Genomic DNA, 8,495 nt, shown 5'->3' with positions numbered 1-8,495 from the left:
CGCGGGGCTCGAACTCACGGACCGTGAGATCGTGACCTGAGCTGAAGTCGGACGCTTAACCGACTGAGCCACCCAGGCGCCCCAAGAAGAATTATTTTTTAAAAACCTGACTTATCACTGTTGAATGAAGCAGTCATAACCACCCAAAACACTGATATCTGTGGGTGTGAATGCTCATGTGCTCAGACAAACACACGTGTGTGTGTGTGTGTGTGTGTGTGTGTTTACCAGAGTGTTTCAGAAAGCTTTTGCAAGACAGAGATTACATAGGGAATTAGGGCAGTACAAATGCTAACTGCTGGTAGAGTTCACAAAGAGATGGTTTGTGCTTACTCATAGGTTCAATCCTTTGGCCACATGCCAGTGTTTATGTGCTTTGGACAGTCATTCATTTATTGTATTTAATCAACAGATGGAGTATGTGTACCTTCTCTGTGGCAGGCACGTAGATGCTTGAGGTTAATAGTGGTGGAAGAAAGAGCATGATCCCTGACTTCAGTATTGCTAAGTTATAGAGACAGGCAACAATTTAAAACACTATACAATTAAATGTAAAATTAGATCTGTAACAACAGTTACAACGGACAGGCCGGAATGCCAAGGGATATAGATATGAAAGGCCATTTATGAATTCAAAGGGTCAGGGATGTTTTCTTTGGGAAAGAAATGATGAACCTGAAGGAGGATCGAGCACTGCTTATTTAGTCCGGGGAAGGTAGAAGAGGTCGTTCCTCAATGCATTGAAGCCCTGAGGCAGGAGGGAAACTCCAGAGATGCAGAGAGCCAGAGTGAAGGGTTTGAAAGGGTGAAGAAGTGAAGGAAGGAAAGACACACCCTCAAAGGTAATATAATGAGCTGAATAAGGATTTTGTTTGGGGATCCTGAATAAAACATGTCCATTTGGCTAAAAAGTAAAAGCAGAATCTTTTTAGAGCTTTTAATACACCTACCCTGGGGTATTTCTTATGCTGGCAAAGGTAATTTGAATTAGGTTTAAGAACAGTCTTTAAAGCTTTCAATATTTATATTTGATAATAAGAGAACATAGCCTGCCCAGGGAGTTATGTACACACATTCAAGGACAGAATTTATTTTAGTTGAAAATAAATTCAGGGAGAGGGAGGAAAGAAATAGTTTGTAAGTTCAGGACACAATCATTTTTAGTGGTGATTTTGCTTTCCTTAGAACATTCTTGGAATCTTATTAACATGTCAGCAAACCAGAGAATTTCGGGAAGAGATAGTAAGGAATTAATAACTGGGTTTTTCCAGGCTCCAAGATCTGAGAAGACAGAGATCTTGTTAGCTGATTAGGGTAGTAAGATTAAACAAATCACTTCAGGTTTACATCGCATCATGTGTTGTGACTGTGGCTGGGAAGTTTAAAAAGAGTTTAAAAAATGAAAAACATGAAGTGCTACTTAAGGATGAAGCAATGGCTTAAATATTAATATATACAAAGATATCTTATAGTCTTGTAACAAATCCTTCCAGAGGAATTTTAAACCCATGTCCAAACATTCTGTTCTTATAAATATATTCTAATATTTTTATGAATCACTTTTATTTTTCTGAATTTTATATTTTTTCTTCCTATAATGGATTTCATAATCAGAAAAGATTAACTCAGTAATCATGAATTTCCTTTACTATTTGGCAGCAAATCAAGGGAATTAATAAGGCACTTAAATTCCATCCTTGACATCATTAAAAGCATCAAAAGCCATTAATCTAAAACTTCTTTAAGCACTTCCGAAGTGGAAAAATCATAGTTCTTTCAGTACCTCAGGCTTTTTCTCTAATGATGCATTAGGATGAGATTTTAGTTCAGTGCTCAGCTTGCAATGTAACAGTTTTTCAATGGAAGCCACAGATCCTCCACTTCCTGTGTTAAAGCCTTAATATGGAGGCCAATTAAGGAGGTGCGTGCAACAGCAGATAATTAACTGTTCATACCCGGCGGGATGGATGCAGCACATTTTCATGTCCTGTAATGTAGAAAATACCATATGAAGTTTTGACCTTGACAATGCCTAGATTCCTGGAAGGGGCAGAATGTAGTACATCAATGGATGGCATTGGTCTAAGAAATGCCACTGCTAATAAACAGGTTTGAATATGTGATATGAAAATGCAATAGAAAAAGAAAAGAAAATACAACAGAGAGAATATATTCAAATCATACTATGCTGTAACTAGAAGGTTCAAAATTTGAATTTTCATACTGTGCTACTGTAAGTTGTATTTTCCGTAATTTTTTAATGTCTAAGGAATATTTGAGGCAATATAAAGAAAAAGGAGAATAATGAAAACATATGTTGCTAGAGGCTTTTCTAGTTAAAATAGATGTTTTTTTTCTTATTCCCACATAATTTGCCCTTCTTCTATATGAAGTTGTTTCCCATGTTAGTGAAGTTCCAAAGATCATATATTACCATTATGTTAGGTGAGGTTAACTCGAAGACGTTCTTCAGAATAAAGTAATTATTGGGGGTTGGTTTCTTGCATGTATACACATTAGTGCACAACACAAAATAAAAAGTGACTATGTGTACACAGGAAACTTGAATTTGTACATATCTAGCACCTGATGTTTGTCTCATATTCAAGCATCAAGATTTCACTAAATGTACAGATCTGTGGCTTTTGCATGTATTTTTTACGTTGATTTTCTATTTATGTATACCTAGGCTTATGTAATCCAGAAGGTTTTTAACCTAAAAGCTTTGCAATTCTGAATAATAGTGTCAGTTCATATATGAGGGGGTGAGGATGGAAATATCGGTACTGGAAAATAATTAGTAATGCCAATGGAGAAAATTCCAGAGCATGTGCTGCTGCTGTTATAGTGAACACAACAAGGATGGCTTCTTCTGCAAAAGAGTTGTCCAGGAGTTGAGAGCCCCTGGCTTTTGATCTTTGCCTATTACTTCCTAAGAGACTTTCCACCTGTAACCCAGCTTCCCTGGGCTTCAGTTTTCTCTCATCCATAAGACAAGGTGCTTGAACTAGGTAGCTTCTAAAGTTCCTCTTGAGTTTAAATGTCTGTGAGTATATAATGAGCACGATATTTTATGGGTGTTTTTTTCTGTTCATTTGTCTTGCTATGCAGGAAGTAAAAGTGAGCTAAGACTAATAATTTGAATACTAATTATCTACATTATAATAATGTCTCCTATGTGTGAGGCATAGCACACATAGCACATACACATAAATATACTGAGCATTTTATGGCACTTTATAATATTACTCACAAAACCTAGTCAAGTTGCTTGTGCAATATGTACTGTTTTGAATAGTTGAAAATCACCCAACTATTCAAACAGACTAGAAAATGGTGTATGAGTGTTGCTTAGAAGGGTAGCAGCAATTTACAAGCAGCTACCTAGAGCACACTGGCAAACATACTCCAGTCTTAACTGCAAGGCCTTAGACCAGGCAACCTCTGCTGCAGGGATTCTCCAATTTCAGAGCAGCAGAACTGCCTGGAGGGCTTGCTAGAACAGACTGCTGGGTCCCACCCCCAAATTTCTAATTTAGCAGGTCTGCAGTTGTTCCCAATAACTTGCATTTCTGGGAAGTTCCCATGTGATGCAGATGCTACTCATCCAGGGACCCCACTTTGAGAACCACTGAATTACAGTTTCCTTCCTCTCTATGAAAATAAAAGAATCTTTGTTAAGCCAGAAAAACTTGCTTCTAGACAAACAAATTTTTATGTGATTCCATCAGAGAAATAGTTTTTAAATTATTTTAAAAAATCATGTTATATAATAGCTCCATTTATTTATATAGAATGAACTTTTCACAGGAAATTAATAAAAGCCTTATTTCAAAATAATAATTTTGATTGAAAAACTAACTGAAATAATTAAGAACTCTGCATTTTATTTGAAATGTAAACATACTTGAATAAAAACAGATTGTTTGAGATTAATAATAATTTCAGTGTGTTAAGATGATTTTGCAAAATATACGTAATGATGCACTTGTTTCTGTATCTTTTGAAAAAACTTTGTTTTACTGGCCAATCACTTGGTACATTTTTCTTGTTGAATTCATTTTCCCTATTGGGGAAAAGTGGTGGTTTTTGTTTGTTTGTTTGTTTGTTTTTTTCCTTCATCCCAAGGATACCATTATTTACTTTTTATTTAAATTCAAGTTAGTTAACATACAGTGTAGTCTTGGCTTCAGGAGTAGAACCCAGTGATTCACCTCTTACATATGACACCCAGTGCTCATCCCAACAAGTGCCCTCCTTAAAATGCCCATCACCCATTTAACTGTTTTTAACTAATGTGATCAATACAACTATCTATATGCCTTTCATTATAGAATTTCATTGTAGAAATTTCATTGTAGAATTACAAAATGATTATAGGCACTCGTTAATAAGGTAGCCAGATGTTCTCTTTCCAACGAGTGTTTCCACATTTAAAGGGATGGTGACACTGAGAAGGGTGATGAGGCGGACAAACTCACGTAGATATTATGTATCATATTTCATCCTCTGCCATCATTTCCTTTTTAAATTGTTCTTCTTTGGGTAGCTTGGAGAGGACCTATGACTTTTTATTTCTATTCATATAGATGTTTGAGTCTGTCCTTTTGTACCTGGAGGCAGACTGTTAAATGATCTTAATATTTAAGTCTACACTTGAACCCTTGGAATTTACTGGACATTTAGCATATCCATATAAGCATGATTAGTACTTAAAAATCAGAACTTAGTCATGATGAAGTTACGAGTTTTATTTAAACTGGTTCCACCAAGCTCAGTCTTTTAAAAAGAATTTGGGATTGGCAACTTTGGTGTAATGTTGACCTTACATGTATCAGGTTAAATTGTTTAATAGAATTAGCTACCAAACTCCTTCCTAGAAAAATTTATTTTGTGGGAGGAAAATATACTCTTTTGCTCCCAGGAAATATGTACTCAATGCTCACCCAGTCGCCTTACATCATGGTTGAAAGGAAGGAAAGTGTGAAGGGGAGATAGAAAAGAGTTTATGGTCTAATGAAAGGAGACTATTCAGGGACAATGGGAACTTTGTCTTCCTCTGTTTGTGTTGGTCTTTTACTTTCATTTTTCACTTATTTTCCAGAGAGAACATGAGCGGGGTAGAGGGGCAGGGAGGGAGAGAGAGACAATCTTAAGCAGGCTCCACATTCAGTGACAGTGTAGAGGAGCCTGAAGAAGGACCTGATCCCACAAGCCTGGGATCATGACCTGAGCTGAAATCAAGACTCAGATGCTCAACTGGTTGAGCCACCCAGCTGTGTCCTGTTCATCTTCTTAAAAATGGAGAGTATCTTCATTCTTCTCCTTATCTGATCAATAATAAGTTATCAATTAAGTGCCGCTTGGTTTTCTCCAGGATAGATTTAATGCTGCTTAAGATTGCCCTTTAAAACTACTGAGAAAGGTCAGCTAAAGCAAACATAGCAGATCTATGTTAAGATTGCCACTTAGCAGTCTATCAGGAGCTAGTGTCAGAAAACCTAGCTCAAACTGGCTAAAGCACAAAGAATTTAATTGTCTCTCACACCTGAAAACTCTAGGATAGTTTCAGGCATTACTGGCTTCAGGACTTGAAGGAGGCAATCAAATTGCTTGTTTCCCCCACTTCTCTGCATTTGATTATATTGGTTTCATCCTTGGGCTCCACAGAAGCAGCCCAGGAGTTTTGGGCTATCCTTTCATGGGCCAAGTAGGTTGCATAAACATACTTTAAACACACTTTATAGCACTTAACACTATTACTCACATAACCTAGTGAAATTGTTTTTGCAGTATGTACTGTTTTGAATAGTTGAACACCACCCAACTATTCAATCAAGTGAGACAATGGTATATGAGTGTTGCTTACAAGGGTAGCAGCATATTGGGAATATTTGAAAGGCCACAGTAAAGCAGCAGCCACTGTGACTCTTGGAAGGTGGGTGTAGTTCAGGCCCTATTGCAGACCCTGACTCCGTTTGTTGGCAGGGTAGGGGTGGAAGGACAGCTGCCTGACCTGCAACCCCAGTTTCCCTAGGTTCTCCTTCTTTCCCTTGTCCAAATCCTGCCCAGGTGTGAATGCCAATCTACAGCGAGAGCGCCACCTAACGTGGGTTATACTCAGCAGTGAGGCTGCAGATTTGAAGTCAGGGAGAAAGCAGAGTGGGTGCCAGGGACAGATTCTAGTTGTACCTGTTCTTCCCCAGTCCATGTCCATCTTTTCTTTCCTTCAGCCTGACCTGTGACTTTAGGTTCAGCGCCAAGACAATGGAGAGAGCTAGCCAAGACTCTGACCAGATCTCACAAATGTAGAAAGTCAAATCACCATAATAAATCTTTAGCGTACATCATTGTTGCTGGTTCTGTTTTTCTGAGCAAATGCTTATTAATAGGTAGGACAAGAGAGCATTTCCTAATAACCTCACAGGAACGGTCCCTCTGATTGGACCGATTTAGGGGCGGTGTTCATCCCTCAGCCAATCAGTGAGAGCTGTAACCAGTGGTCATTTGGCCAGAACTGAGTTACAGGCTCCTCCTCTGACAATCATCCAGGACACAAGGTTTGAGCATCATTGACCACCGGGTGAAATCAAAATACTTTTGGAAATGGAAGGAGATGGATGTTGGGGAAGTCAACAGCAATTTTCCACTAAAAATGTGAGGTGAGTTAACCTCAGCACTATTTCCTGTACCAAGGCAACTTTCTCCCTCAGGTGTAATTCACAAAGCTAGTCATCGGGGTCCTTCTTATGCGACTGGGTAATGGGCCTGCATCTATAAACTTCTACACTAAATCAAATCCTAAGTGACTGAGTTTTGCCAGCAATATCTATCTTCTGCCTACCACTTTATGAACTGCTGATGACATGATGGAGCCATCTAAAACCCCACCAAGACTGTGGGTTCACCTGGCCCAGAAAGTCCAGGGGCAGATCTTCTATTGTTTCTAATTCCTCACTCTCAAAGCAGGGCCCATACCTAGTAGAAGCACCTTGCCTGCTGCCATAAAAAGCTGACCGGGAGAGAGGGATAGAGGAGTTCCCAGAATGACTGATTGACAAAACTGTAACGTTAGCGTCTAATGGCCTCACCTACCAGTGAAAAACAGCATGACAAAATCTTTGAATATTCTCTGAATGCAATTATGAAAGCAAGCCCAAGGTCAGTGGTGTTTCTTTCTCAGCCATCTGACTTTTCATTGGAGACTTTTATCTCCTCTTTTGAATCAATAATGACTTCTAAATGTTGCCCAAGGGGAAAGTAGAACAGCACTATGAACAAGGTGATTTAGATGGTTCCAAGACTTCCGTGAAAAACAGGGCCAAAGGAAAGAGATACACTGACAAAGGTGGTGTGTTTGTTTGTTCTACATACATAGTATCTTTTTAAGATACAATTCACATATCATATAATTTACCCTGTCTGTTTTTAAGAACCTATCAACATTTTCTTTCTTGATATATAGTTCCTATTTAATATATGTTTAGTTATATTCACAATTTCCTGTGTCTGGAGAAGTTCTCTTCAGGAGGGAGTATCATATTTTTCTGTTTTTCAGGGTGGAGTGGAATACTGTGGGTTGTGGTAAAATAAGAGATTAGCAGTCAAGGTTATTTGTGAGAAGACTAGGAGAGAGGACTTGATATAACATCCCTAAAGCCGTTTTTAAGAGGTTTCACTGATAGTTTGGAAGAAAAAAATCTAAAATCCTCCTTTCACACTTTTAGAGAACCTTTATATTTCTTTCCATTTTGATTGCTGAGAAGATTACTGTGTGCTTAGGGATGAATCCAAGTTCCCATGTGAGAGCTTCAAATGCACTGCAAGTAATTAATCTACCCGCCTGGGTTCCTGCCTTAAGCAAGTTTCTAAATCTATCTTTAATGAGAGCTCTATTTTGACCACTTGGTATATTCTGTGTTTATCTACTAGAAAACTGTATTAATTTGCTAGGGCTGCCATAACAAAGTACCAGAGATAGGGTGACTTAAACAACAGAATTTTTTTTCTCACAATTCTGAAGGCTAGAAGTCCAAGAGGAAGGTATTGGCAGGGTTGCTTTCTTCTCGGACCAGGAGGGGAGAATCTGTCCCAGACCTCTCTGCTGCCTTAGAGATGGTTATCTTCTCCTTGTGCCTTCACAGGGTTTTGCCTTGGTCCACGTGTCTGTGTCCTAATGTCTTCCTCTAAGGACATTAGATTAGATTAAGGGCCACCCTAGTGACCTCATTTTAGTTCAATTACCTATGAAAGATTTCATCACCAAATATAATTACACTGGTAGGTACTGAGGGTTAGGAATTCAACATATGAATTTGGGGGACACAATAACAATAAGCTTGTAACAAAAAATTTGTTGGCCATGATTTGGCCAAATTTGGTTTTTTTTTTTAATTTACTGAAATCAAATACATTGTTCAAATGCATTTTTTTCTTTAAATTTGTTTTCTTTATTAAGTTATTTATATTAATTCCAATATAGGTAACATACAGTG

The sequence above is a fragment of the Prionailurus bengalensis genome, chromosome A2, assembly GCF_016509475.1.
Source record: "Prionailurus bengalensis isolate Pbe53 chromosome A2, Fcat_Pben_1.1_paternal_pri, whole genome shotgun sequence".
NCBI classification, from domain to species: domain Eukaryota; kingdom Metazoa; phylum Chordata; class Mammalia; order Carnivora; family Felidae; genus Prionailurus; species Prionailurus bengalensis.
This window is presented reverse-complemented; position numbering follows the sequence as displayed.